Source organism: Tursiops truncatus, chromosome 21 (genome assembly GCF_011762595.2).
Source record: "Tursiops truncatus isolate mTurTru1 chromosome 21, mTurTru1.mat.Y, whole genome shotgun sequence".
NCBI classification, from domain to species: Eukaryota; Metazoa; Chordata; class Mammalia; order Artiodactyla; family Delphinidae; genus Tursiops; species Tursiops truncatus.
Window position 1 is genome coordinate 33,311,986 of NC_047054.1, and position 13,744 is coordinate 33,325,729.

The 13,744-nt window shown below is 37.4% G+C and overlaps 1 protein-coding gene across 4 annotated transcripts in view; it reads left to right on the forward strand.

The window, feature by feature from the left end:
- Positions 1 to 13,744, forward strand: part of HOOK3 (hook microtubule tethering protein 3) — a 129,209-nt gene that overhangs the window by 104,205 nt on the left and 11,260 nt on the right. The window contains exon 23 of one of the 4 annotated variants that reach the window (XR_012328896.1): positions 216 to 415. The exons of the other annotated variants lie outside the window; for them this stretch is intronic. The gene's annotated coding sequence lies outside the window, so the exon portion shown is untranslated. The remainder of the gene's footprint in view (positions 1 to 215; positions 416 to 13,744) is intronic. 4 annotated transcript variants of the gene reach the window in all.

The window sequence follows — 13,744 nt, forward strand, 5'->3', positions numbered from 1 at the left end:
TGGACAGAGTGCCCAAGAGTGATCAGGCCGCTCCCCACACAACCTCCCGATGTGGCCAGCTGGACACACACAGTGGAGTCACGGGGGAGAGGGACTTCCTAGATGCAGCTGGCTTCCCCCAAGCAGGAGTGCTGAGAAACCCTGCGGAAAGCTCCAAATCTCGTCAGCACCCAGCCTCGGAAACTGCACAGCATCAGTTCTCTTTTATTTGTCAGGGTTGTCACAGATAAGACCAGATCCAAGGGGCTGACCCTCCACCTCCCAGTGGAGGAATGACCCACTTACCACAGCTGCATTGTCTGGATTCAGAGAGAAGTAACACTTCTGCCATGAAGATCATGCTCCTGAAATCAGGATATTTCCCCATTTTCTAATCCCTGTGCCAAGCACACCCACAGGGGTACAGAACCACCAGGTACGTAACTACACTGTGAACAAAAGCTAAAAGTTTGAAGCCACAAAAACACGCACTTCTTTTAACAGGTATCTAATTGTATTGTAACATGAGCTCTAAAATGTTTCTACTCCCTACTTTGGCAGTTAATTTCTGAGACTGTATTTTAAGGGAATTGTCCAAAATATGAGCGTCTCTGTGTAGTGAGATGAACTCTCCGTGTTCCTAGCCAAAGCCCCCCATTTGTACGATGGCTTCTCCTAAAGGACTTGTTTCCAGAGATTTCCCCCACTTCCCGGTCTGGCATTTTCAGGTTTTTCTGCTCTACTGAATCATTCCTATTAACATACAAACATGCTGTTATTTCTCATATCTTCGACCTGTCTTTATTAATGAATTATTGTTAATTTTTAAACTGCATATCCTTTTAAAATTTATTTATTTTTGGCTGCATTGGGTCTTTGTTGCTGCACGTGGACTTTTCTAGTTGTGGCGAGCAGGGGCTACTCTTCATTGTGGTACGCGGGCTTCTCATTGCGGTGGCTTCTCTTGGTGCAGAGCACAGGCTCTAAGCACACGGGCTTCAGTAGTTGTGGCACGCGGGCTCAGTAATTGTGGCGCATGGGTTTAGTTGCTCTGCGGCATGTGGGATCTTCCCAGACCAGGGCTCGAACATGTGTCCCCTGCATTGGCAGGCGGATTCTTAACCACTGCACCACCAGGGAGGGCCTAAACTGCATACTTTTAAGCGTGCAGTTTAATAATTTTTGAGATGTATATACTCATGATGAACCCATCACGACGATCAAAATAATGTGCATATCCATCACCCCAGAAAGTTCTCTCAGGCCCCCTGGTAATTGCCCCAGGCCCTCCCAGTTCCTCTACGCCCACCCGTATCCCTGGACAACCACATCTGCTTTCTGACGCTGTAGACTACTTTGTGTAGTTAGGGTACAATTTTGTGTAAATGGAATCCTGCAGTATGTACTCATTTTTGTCTGGCTACTTTTACTCAGCATTATTTAAGGTTTATCCATATTATGTGTATCCATAGTTCATTCCTTTTTATTGCCGAGTGGTATTTCACTGTGTGGATATGCCACGGCTTGTTTATTCATTTGCCTGCTCATTAGCATTTGAGTGCTTCCAGTTTGGGGCTGTCACAAATGAAGCTTTGTATGGGCATGTGCTTGGGTGAACACCTGGAGTGGAATGGCTGGGTCCCATGGTAGGTTTAGATACTGTTCAATACATTTATGCTTATTACCGATTTTGGCTTAATTTTTGTATATGGTGCAGTGCAAGGTATGGATTGTAGGGTTTTTTTGTTTATTGGGGTAGGCATATAGAATGATCCAGCACCATTTGTTGAAATTATCTTTTCTGCACTGAAATGCATTTTACAACTTCGTTGAAAATCAGTTCTCTTTATGAGTCTTATTTCTGGATGTCGGCTGTTACACTGATCTGTATCTTGACACCAGTAATACCCCATCTTGATTATTGCAGCTTTAAAGAAGTGTTGAAGCCACATAATGTAAACCCTCCATCTTTTTTCTATTTCAAAGTTGTTTTAACTGTTTAGATCCTTTGCATTACCTACCATATGAATTTTAGAAGCAGCTCATCAATTTCTACAAAACAAAACCTGCTGGGATTTTGACTGGGATTGCATTAAATCTATAGATCAACTGAGAGAATTAATAACTTAATATTGAGTTTTCCATCCATTTATTTAGGTTTTCTTTAATTTCTCTCATCAGTGTCTTATAGTTTTCAGTGTACATGTTTTTCATATCTATTGTCAGATTTATCCTAAGTATTTCTTTATTTTTGATGCTGTTGTAAATGGTATTTTTTAAATTTTAATTTCCAGTTTCATGCTAGCACATAGAGATACATTTGAACTATCTTTTGGTTTACTTAATTTTCTCTGTTTTTTTTTGTTTGTTTTGATTTCTATTTCAATTGTATCCATTCTGATCTTTATTATTTCCTTTCTTCAACTTACTTTAGTTTTCATTTGCTCTTTTTCTAGTTTCTCAAGGTAAAAACTGAGATTATTAGTTTAAAACCTTTCTTATTTTCTACTATAGGCCTTTAGTGCTAAAAATTTCCTTCTCATTACTACCTTAGCTGCATTGTACAGATTTTTATATGCTATGTTTCTCTTCTCATCCAGTTCAGAATACTTTCTGATTTTCATTTTCACTTCATCTTTGACTCATGGGTTATTTAAAAGTGTGTTATTTACTTTTTAAGATTTGAGGATTTTCCAAGAATTTTTCTGTTAGTGATTTCTAATTTAATTCCATCATAGTTAGAGAACATTTTTTGTATGGCAGGAATCCTTTTGAATTTATTGAGATTTGTTTTATGGCCTAGGATAATGTCTATCTTGGTAAATATTTTGTGTGAACTTGAAAAGAACTTTCAAGAATTCTGCCAATGTTAGCTGGAGTGTTCTATAAATGTTGATTAGATGAAGTTAGTTGAGAGTGCGCTTTAAGTCTTCTAGAACATTACTGATTTTTCTATCTACTTTTCCTATCAGTTATTGAGAGAGAGATGTTGAAATCTGACTATAATTATGGACCTGTCTATTTCTGCTTGTAGTTTTTGCTTTATCCATTTTGAAACTATTATTAGGTGCATAAATTTTTATACTCAATATGTCTTTTTGATGAATTGATTCACCCTTTGTCATGAAATGATCCTCTTTATCTCTGCTAATTTTCTCTAATCTAAAATCTACTTTGTTATTGTTATAGACACTTCACCTTTCTCTTAATTAATGTTAATATGTCTTTTTACATCTTTGTACTTTTTCTTTCATCTTATTTTTAACTTACTTGTGTCTTTAAAGTGGATTTCTTGTAGGGAGCACATATTGGGTCTTTCTTTTTATCCAACCTGACAATCTCTGCCTTTTAATTCTGTCTTTAAGCCATTTACATTTAGTATAATTATTGATCTGATTAGGTTTAAAATTTACCTTCTTGCTATTTATTTTCTATTTGTCCTCTCTATTCTTCATTCCTTTTTTTTTTTTCTGCCTTCTTTTGGAACAATTGGGTATTTTTTATGATTCCATTTTATCTCCTTTGTTGACTTATTTGTTATAACTCATTTGTGTTATGTTAGTTGTTGCTTTAGGGTTTATAGTATACTTCTTTAATTTATCACACTTTAATTTCAAGTGATATTATACTCCTTCAAGTATAATAGCATAAGAACCTTCAGTAGTGTACTTCCATTTCATCCTTCTAGACTTTATGCTAGTACAATTTAATTCTACATTTGCTATAAGCCCACAATACATTCTTGTTTTTACTTTAAGCAGTGAATTATCTTTTAAAGAGAATTGTATAATAAGAAAAAAATGGCCTTTTGTATTTTCCATTACAGTTATCATTTATGGTGCCTTTTTTCTTTTGTGTAGATCCAGAATTCTATTTTTATAATTTCCTTCTGGATGCCCTTCAATATTTCTTGTACTGAAAATCTACTGATGATGAATTCTTTCAACTTTTATATCTGAAAATGTCTACTTTGCCACCATTTTTGAAAGAAATTTTCACTGGGTGTTTTCTTTCAGTTGTTTAAAAGGTTGTTCCACTTTCCTTTACCTTATATTTTTTCTATATTAGTTGTTTATAGCTACATAACAATTAACCCAAAGTTGGCTGCATAGAAAAACAGTTTCTTTTAAGAATGCAGGTGCAGCCTAGCTGGTGCTTCTGGCTAAGGTCTCTCACAAGGCTTCAGTCCAGGTGCCTGCCAGGGCTGTAGTTATCTTGAAGCTGCACTGGGGGAGGATATACTTCCAAGTTTACTCACATAGCTGTTAGAAGGCTTCAGGTCCTTACTGGTGGCCAGAGACATCAGTCCCTTGCCATGTGGACCTCTCTATAGCACAGCTCACAACATGGCAGTTTGCTTCCCTCAGAGTGGGGACTCTGAGAGACATAAAGGTGGGGGGAGGGGGGAAACATGTTGGAAGTCACAGCCTTGTAATCTGACATGATATCCCATCCTTTTGCTGCTTCTCATGATACATTCTGGGTTCACTCTGGCTTATGGCATCAGAAGACATGTACTAGAAGGCTGAGAGCACACACTTCAGAGCCAGACCACCTGGTTCAGATTCTAACTGCACCACTTTACTGACTCTGTAACCTTGGACAAGTTATTTAACCTCTCATTATCTCTGTCTCCTCCTGTGTAAAATGAGGATGATAGTAGTAACCACTTTATAGGGTGAGAGAGTTATACACGTGAAATAAGAGAACAGTGGCTGACTCATAGTAAGCACTGTGTGTGATAGCTATCACAATTCACAGCATTTTTTGGAAGGACAAACTATTGGAAACCAGCTATATATTCATGTTTTGGAGAATAGATAAATGTGTCATTGTCATACAATTATATGCTATATAACCAATAAGAGGATCTAGATCTGTTATAATAGAAACAGATCGCAGAAATAATTGTTGAGTGAAAAAAAGGCACATAAGTTTTAGACACTTTGAGTATGACAGTATATTAAATTTGTAATTTTTAATTAATAGACTTTTAATATCAAAAAAATCTAATGAATATAAAATTCTATTTATATAATCCCAAATTTATTTATAACCCTGTCAAATTACATAGCCCTATATACATGTCCTTCCATGCCTGTGTATACACATCTCTGTCATTCTTGTTTCACTTTTCCATACAGTGGGCTTGGCATAATTTTCATGTCAATGCTATTTTTTTGCAGAACAGATTTCTATAAGTGAGACTAGGATACTCAGTTTTAGGACTAACCATTATCTGAGCCTTCAGCGAGTCATAACCTTTTTGCTGGTAGAGGGTCTTGCCTGGATGTTGATGGCTGCTGACTGATCTGGGTGGTGGTTACTGAAGTTGGGGTGTCGGTGGCAATTTCTTAAAATAAAACAACAGTGAAGTTTGCCACATCCCTTGACTCTTCCTTTCGTGAACAATTTCTCTGTAGCATGCATTGCTGCTTGATAGGATTTTTACCCACAGTAGAAAGTCTATCAAAATTGGAGTCATTCCTCTCAAACCTGCTGCTGCTTTATCAACTCAGTTGATGTCATATTCTGAATTCTTTGTTGTCATTTCACCAATCATCACAGCATCTTCACCAGGAGTAGATTCCATCTCAGGAAACCAGGATCTGTGGTTGGCTGAACCCACAGATGCAGAACCAGGGATGCCGAGAGTTGACTCTAAGATTATATGCGGGTTTTCTACTGCACGGGAGTCGGCACCCCAACCCTTGGGTTGTTCAAGGGTCAAATGTAATTATTTTTTCCTTTGGGCTTTTGGTTTTAGTCTTGTGTTTTTCACCATTTTACTCCAATTCTGTTTTCCACCTTAAAGTATTTTTTATTGTAAAATATAATACAAAAACAGGAAAGTACATAGTATGAACATGTAGTCTTACAAGTTGTCATATAGTGAACAACAACGTAATCACATCCCGGCAGGATTAAACATTGCAAGTGCCTGAGAATCTCCACACATTTCCCTTCTCAAGCTCCTCCTTCCCCAGAGGTAACCACTAGCCTGACTGCTATGGTAATGATTCCATTTTTTGTTTAGGGTTTTACCATTAAGTAAAAACAACATGGTATGACGTTGCCTGTTCCTAAACTTTGTGTAAATAGAATTATATAGTCTGGCTTCCTTTGCGCAGCATTTTGTTTATACAGTCATCCTTATTATCATGTGAGCTCCAGTTAATTTATTTCATTTTTGCATAGAATTCCATTATATGACAATATACATTGTACCCTTGATGAGTATTTTGGTTGTTTCCAGTTTGTGGCTATTCCAGACAATGTTGCCAACATTGTTCATATATTCTGATGCATCAGAGTATGCGTTTCTTTGGGGACGTACCTAAGAATAGAATTACTGCATCATTAGGATAGGTATCTTCAACTTTCCTACATAATGCCAAACTCTTCCCAAAGCAGAGTAGTCATTTCGAACTGTCAAGCTTTTTCATTTTTGCCAATGTAATGGGTGGGTAGTGGTATATAAAAATGTCTTTAATTTGCATTTTCCTGATTACTGAGATTGGTCACTTTGTCATGTATTTATTGGCCATTTGGGTTTCTTCCTTTGTGCAGAATATGTTCCAACCAATCTTCTATTTTAGGTTATCTGTATTTTTATTTCTAGGAATCTAGTACATATTTTGGATTTAAGCCCTCTGTGGTTTGCCTTCAACTCTTGGTGTATTCTGATGGATAGAAAGTTCTTAACTTTAACGTAATCAGATTTATCATTTTTTCTTGTATTACTTATTTTCTGTCTTGTTTAAGAAATTTTTTCTAACTCTAAAGGCTGGAGATTTCCTCCTATATTATCATCTAAGATATTTATCTTTTGCATCTCATATTTCAGTACATAGTGTGAGGTAAGGATGCAATTTTGTTCTTTTTATTAAATTTTTTTCCGGTATTGATGCCTAATTGTCCCAGCACCATTATTCAGAACACTAGATTTTTCTCACTTCTCTGCAGTGAAGGTTTTCTCAAGTCTCAAGCATCCATATATATTCATAGATACGTTTGTGAGTTCTCCACTGTGTTCTGTTACTTGCTTTGTCTATTTCTGTGCCAATATCACACTCTCTTAAATCATTACAGCTAAAGTATTAGAATTAATAGAAGTTAGGACTTCCCAGGTGGCGCAGTGGTTAAGGATCCACCTGCCAGTGCAGGGGACACGGGATCGATCCCTCGTCCAGGAAGATCCCACACGCTGAGGAGCACCTAAGCCCGTGCACCACAGCTACTGAAGCCTGTGTACCCTAGAGCCCACTCACCGCAACTACTGAGCCCACGTGCTGCAACTACTGAAGCCCGCGCACCTAGAGCCTGTGCTCTGCAACAAGAGAAGCCGCCGCAATGAGAAGCCCACACACCGCAATGAAGAGTAGCCCGTGCTCGCTGCAACTAGAGAAAGCCCGCACACAGCAACGAAGACCCAACACAGCCAAGAAAAATTAATAGAAACTAGGAAAGTGGCTAGATATAAAAATCAATTTTAACAGCATACCTAGAAGATATAAAACCTCATAAGAGACAATAAAAAGCTAAATAAACAGAGATATGCCACATTCATGGATTGGAAGATTTAATACAGTAGAGTTGTCAGTTACCCCAACATTGATCTGCAGCTTTATCACAATCCCAGTCAATCTCAATGAGATGGTGGTTTGTTGGTTTGTTGTTTTGAATTTTATTTTACTTATTTTTAAAACAGCAGGTTCTTATTAGTTATCCATTTTATACATATTAGTGTATACATGTCAATCCCAATCTCCCAATTCATCCCACCACCACCCCCCACCCCCCGCTGCTTTCCCCCCTTGGTGTCCATATGTTTGTTCTCTACATCTGTGTCTCTATTTCTGCCTTGCAAGCCACTTCATCTGTACCATTTTTCTAGGTTCCACATATATGCGTTATTACACGGTATTTGTTTTTCTCTTTCTGACTTACTTCACTCTGTATGACAGGCTATAGATCCATCCACATCTCTACAAATGACCCAATTTCATTCCTTTTTATGGCTGAGTAATATTCCATTGTATATATGTACCACATCTTCTTTATCCATTCATCTGTCAATGGGCATTTTAGGTTGCTTCCATGACCTGGCTATTGTAAATAGTGCTGCAATGAACACTGAGGTGCATGTGTCTTTTTGAATAATGGTTTTCTCTAGGTACATGCCCAGTAGTGGGATTGCTGGGTCATATGGTAATTCTATTTTAAGTTTTTTAAGGAACCTCCATACTGTTCTCCATAGTGGCTGTATCAATTTGCATTGCCACCACCAGTGCAAGAGGGTTCCCTTTTCTCCACACCCTCTCCAGCATTTGTTGTTTGTAGATTTTCTGATGATGCCCATTCTAACTGATGTGAGGTGATACCACATTGTAGTGTTTTGTTTTGTTTTGTTTTGTTTTAACATCTTTATTGGAGTATAACTGCTTTACAATGGTGTGTTAGTTTCTGCTTTACAACAAAATGAATCAGTTATATATAGACATATGTTCCCATATCTCTTCCCTCTTGCATCTCCCTCCCTCCCACCCTCCCTATCCCACCCCTCCAGGCAGTCACAAAGCACCGAGCTAATCTCCCTGTGCTATGCAGCTGCTTCCCACTAGCTATCTACCTTACGTTTGGTAGCGTATATACGTCCATACCTCTCTCTCACTTTGTCACAGCTTACCCTTCCCCCTCCCCATATCCTCAAGTCCATTCTCTAGTAGGTCTGTGTCTTTATTCCTGTTTTACCCCTAGGTTCTTCATGACATTTTTTTCTTAAATTCCATATATATGTGTTAGCATATGGTATTTGTCTCTCTCTTTCTGACTTACTTCACTCTGTATGACAGACTCTAGGTCTATCCACCTCATTACAAATAGCTCAATTTTGTTTCTTTTTATGGCTGAGTAATATTCCATTGTATATATGTGCCACATCTTCTTTATCCATTCATCTGGGGATGGACACTTAGGTTGTTTCCATCTCTGGGCTATTGTAAATAGAGCTGCATTGAACATTTTAGTACAAGACTCTTTTTGAATTATGGTTTTCTCAGGGTATATGCCCAGTACTGGGATTACTGGGTCATATGGTAGTTCTATTTGTAGTTTTTTAAGGAACCTCCATACTCTTCTCCACAGTGGCTGTATCAATTTACATTCCTACCAACAGTGCAAGAGGGTTCCCTTTTCTCCACACCCTCTCCAGCATTTATTGTTTCTAGATTTTTTGATGATGGCCATTCTGACTGGTGTGAGATCATATCTCATTGTAGTTCTGATTAGCATTTCTCTAATGATTAGTGATGTTGAGCATTCTTTCATGTGTTTGTTGGCAGTCTCTATATCTTGTTTGGAGAAATGTCTATTTAGGTCTTCTGCCCATTTTTGGATTGGGTTGTTTTTTTTTTTTTTTATTGAGCTGCTTGTAAATTTTGGAAATTAATCCTTTGTCAGTTGCTTCATTTGCAAATATTTTCTCCCATTCTGGGGGTTTCTTTTGGTCTTGTTTATGGTTTCCTTTGCTGGGCAAAAGCTTTGAAGTTTCATTAGGTCCCGTTTATTTTTGTTTTTGTTTCCCTTTCTCTAGGAGATGGGATAAAAATGATGTTGCTGTGATTTATGTCATAGAGTGTTCTGCCTATGTTTTCCTCTAAGAGTTTGATAGTTTCTGGCCTTACATTTAGGTCTTTAATCCATTTTGAGCTTATTTTTGTGTATCACGTTAGGGAGTGATCTAATTTCATACTTTTACATGTACCTGTCCAGTTTTCCCAGCACCACTTATCGAAGAGGCTGTCCTTTCTCCACTGTACATTCCTGCCTCCTTTATCAAAGATAAGGTGACCATATGTGTGTGGGTTTATCTCTGGGCTTTCTATCCTATTCCATTGATCTATCTTTCTGTTTTTGTGTCAGTAACATACTGTCTTGATTACTGTAGCTTTGTAGTATAGTCTGAAGTCAGGGAGCCTAATTCCTCCAGCTCCATTTTTCGTTCTCAAGATTGCTTTGGCTATTCGGGGTCTTTTGTGTTTCCATACAAATTGTGAAAATTTTTGTTCTAGTTCTGTGAAAAATGCCAGTGGTAGTTTGATAGGGATTGCATTGAATCTGTAGATTGCTTTGGATAGTAGAGTCATTTTCACAATGTTGATTCTTCCAATCCAAGAACATGGTATATCTTTCCATCTATTTGTATCATCTTTAATTTCTTTCATCAGTGTCTTATAATTTTCTGCATAGAGGTCTTTTGTCTCCTTAGGTAGGTTTATTCCTAGATACTTTATTCTTTTGGTTGCAATGGTAAATGGGAGTGTTTTCTTGATTTCACTTTCAGATTTTTCATCATTAGTGTATAGGAATGCCAGAGATTTCTGTGCATTAATTTTGTATCCTGCTACTTTACCAAATTCATTGATTAGCTCTAGTAGTTTTCTGGTAGCATCTTTAGGATTCTCTATGTATAGTATTATGTCATCTGCAAATAGTGACAGCTTTACTTCTTCTTTTCCAATTTGGATTCTTTTTATTTCCTTTTCTTCTCTGATTGCTGTGGCTAAAACTTCCAAAACTATGTTGAATAAGAGTGTGAGAGTGGGAACCTTGTTTTGTTCCTGATCTTAGTGGAAATACTTTCGTTTTTCACCACTGAGGACGATGTTGGCTGTGGGTTTGTCATATATGGCCTTTATTATGTTGAGGAAAGTTCCCTCTATGCCTACTTTCTGCAGGGTATTTATCATAAATGGATGTTGAATTTTGTCAAAAGCTTTCTCTGCATCATTGAGATGATCATATGGTTTTTCTCCTTCAATTTGTTAATATGGTATATCACATTGACTGATTTGCGTATATTGAAGATTCCTTGCATCCTGGAATAAACCACACTTGATCATGGTGTATGATCCATTTAATGTGCTGTTGGATTCTGTTTGCTAGTATTTTGTTGAGGATTTTTGCATCTATGTTCATCAGTGATATGATATTGGCCTGTAGTTTTCTTTCTTTGTGACATCCTTGTCTGGTTTTGGTATCAGGGTGATGGTGGCCTCGTAGAATGAGTTTGGGAGTGTTCCTCCTTCTGCTATATTTTGGAAGAGTTTGAGAAGGATACGTGTTAGCTCTCCTCTAAATGTTTGATAGAATTCGCCTGTGAAGCCATCTGGTCCTGGGCTTTTGTTTGTTGGAAGATTTTTAACCACAGTTTCAATTTCAGTGCTTGTGATTGGTCTGTTCATAGTTTCTATTTCTTCCTGATTCAGTCTTGGCAGGTTGTGCATTTCTAAGAATATGTCCATTTCTTCCAGGTTGTCCATTTTATTGGCATAGAGTTGCTTGTAGTAATCTCTCATGATCTTTTGTATTTCTGCAGTGTCAGTTGTTACTTCTCCTTTTTCATTTCTAATTCTATTGATTTGAGTCTTCTCCCTTTCTTTCTTGATGAGTCTGGCTAATGGTTTATCAATTTTGTTTATCTTCTCAAAGAACCAGCTTTTAGTTTTATTGATCTTTGCTATCATTTCCTTCATTTCTTTTTCATTTATTTCTGATCTGATTTTTATGATTTCTTTCCTTCTGCTAACTTTGGGGGTTCTTTGTTCTTCTTTCTCTAATTGCTTTAGGTGCAAGGTTAGGTTGTTTATTCGAGACGTTTCCTGTTTCTTAAGGTAGGATTGTATTGCTCTAAAATTCCCTCTTAGAACTGCTTTTGCTGCATCCCATAGGTTTTGGGTCGTCGTGGCTCCACTGTCATTTATTTCTAGGTATTTTTTAATTTCCTCTTTGATTTCTTCAGTGATCACTTCGTTATGAAGTAGGGTATTGTTTAGCCTCCATGTGTTTGTATTTTTTACAGATCTTTTCCTGAAATTGATATCTAGTCTCATAGCGTTGTGGTCGGAAAAGATACTTGATACAATTTCAATTTTCTTAAATTTACCAAGGCTTGATTTGTGACCCAAGATATGATCTATCCTGGAGAATGTTCCATGAGCACTAGAGAAAAATGTGTATTGTGTTGTTTTTGGATGGAATGTCCTATAAATATCAATTAAGTCCATCTTGTTTAATGTATCATTTAAAGCTTGTGTTTCCTTATTTATTTTCATTTTGGATAATCTGTCCATTGGTGAAAGTGGGGTGTTAAAGTCACCTACTATGAATATGTTAGTATCGATTTCCCCTTTTATGGCTGTTAGTATTTGCCTTATGTATTGAGGTGCTCCTATGTTGGGTGCATAAATATTTACAATTGTTATATCTTCTTCTTGGATTGATCCCTTGATCATTATGTAGTGTCCTTCTTTGTCTCTTCTAATAGTCTTTATTTTAAAGTCTATTTTGTCTGATATGAGAATTGCTACTCCAGCTTTCTTTTGGTTTCCATTTGCATGGAATATCTTTTTCCATCCCCTCACTTTCAGTCTGTATGTGTCTCTAGGTCTGAAATGGGTCTCTTGTAGACAGCATATATATGAGTCTTGTTTTTGTATCCATTCAGCCAATCTGTGTCTTTTGGTGGGAGCATTTAGTCCATTTACATTTAAGGTAATTATTGATATGTATGTTCCTATTCCCATTTTCTTAATTGTTTTGGGTTCGTTATTGCAGGTCTTTTCCTTCTCTTGTGTTTCTTGACTAGAGAAGTTCCTTTAGCATTTGTTGTAAAGCTGGTTTGGTGGTGCTGAACTCTCTCAGCTTTTGCTTGTCTGTAAAGGTTTTAATTTCTTCATCAAATCTGAATGAGATCCTTGCTGGGTAGAGTAATCTTGGTTGCAGGTTTTTCTCCTTCATCACTTTAAATATGTCCTGCCAGTCCCTTCTGCCTTGCAGATTTTCTGCTGAGAGATCAGCTGTTAACCTTATGGGGATTCCCTTGTGTGTTATTTGTTGTTTTTCCCTTGCTGCTTTTAATATGTTTCTTTGTATTTAATTTTTGACAGTTTGATTAGTATGTGTCTTGGCGTATTTCTCCTTGGATTTATCCTGTATGGGACTCTCTGTGCTTCCTGGACTTGATTAACTATTTCCTTTCCCATATTAGGGAAGTTTTCAACTATAATCTCTTCAAATATTTTCTCAGTCCATTTCTTTTTCTCTTCTTCTTCTGGAACCCCTATAATTCGAATGTTGGTGCGTTTAATGTTGTCCCAGAGGTCTCTGAGACTGTCCTCAGTTCTTTTCATTCTTTTCTCTTTGTTCTGCTCTGCAGTAGTTATTTCCAGTATTTTATCTTCCAGGTCACTTATCCGTTCTTCTGCCTCAGTTATTCTGCTATTGATCCCATCTAGAGTATTTTTAATTTCATTTATTGTGCTGTTCATTGTTGCTTATTTCATCTTTAGTTCTTCTAGGTCCTTGTTAGATGTTTCTTGCATTTTGTCTATTCTATTTCCAAGATTTTGGATCATCTTTACTATCATTATTCTGAATTCCTTTTCAGGTAGACTGCCTATTTCCTCTTCATTTGTTAGGTCTGGTGGGTTTTTATCTTGCTCCTTCATCTGCTGTGTGTTTTTCTGTCTTCTCATTTTGCTTATCTTACTTTGTTTGGGGTCTCCTTTTTGCAGGCTGCAGGTTCATAGTTCCCGTTGTTTTTGGTGTCTGTCCCCAGTGGCTAAGGTTGGTTCAGTGGGTTGTGTAGGCTTCCTGGGGGAGGGGACTAGTGCCTGTGTTCTGGTGGATGAGGCTGGATCTTGTCTTTCTGGTGGGCAGGTCCACGTCTGGTGGTGTGTTTTGGGGTGTCTGTGGACTTATT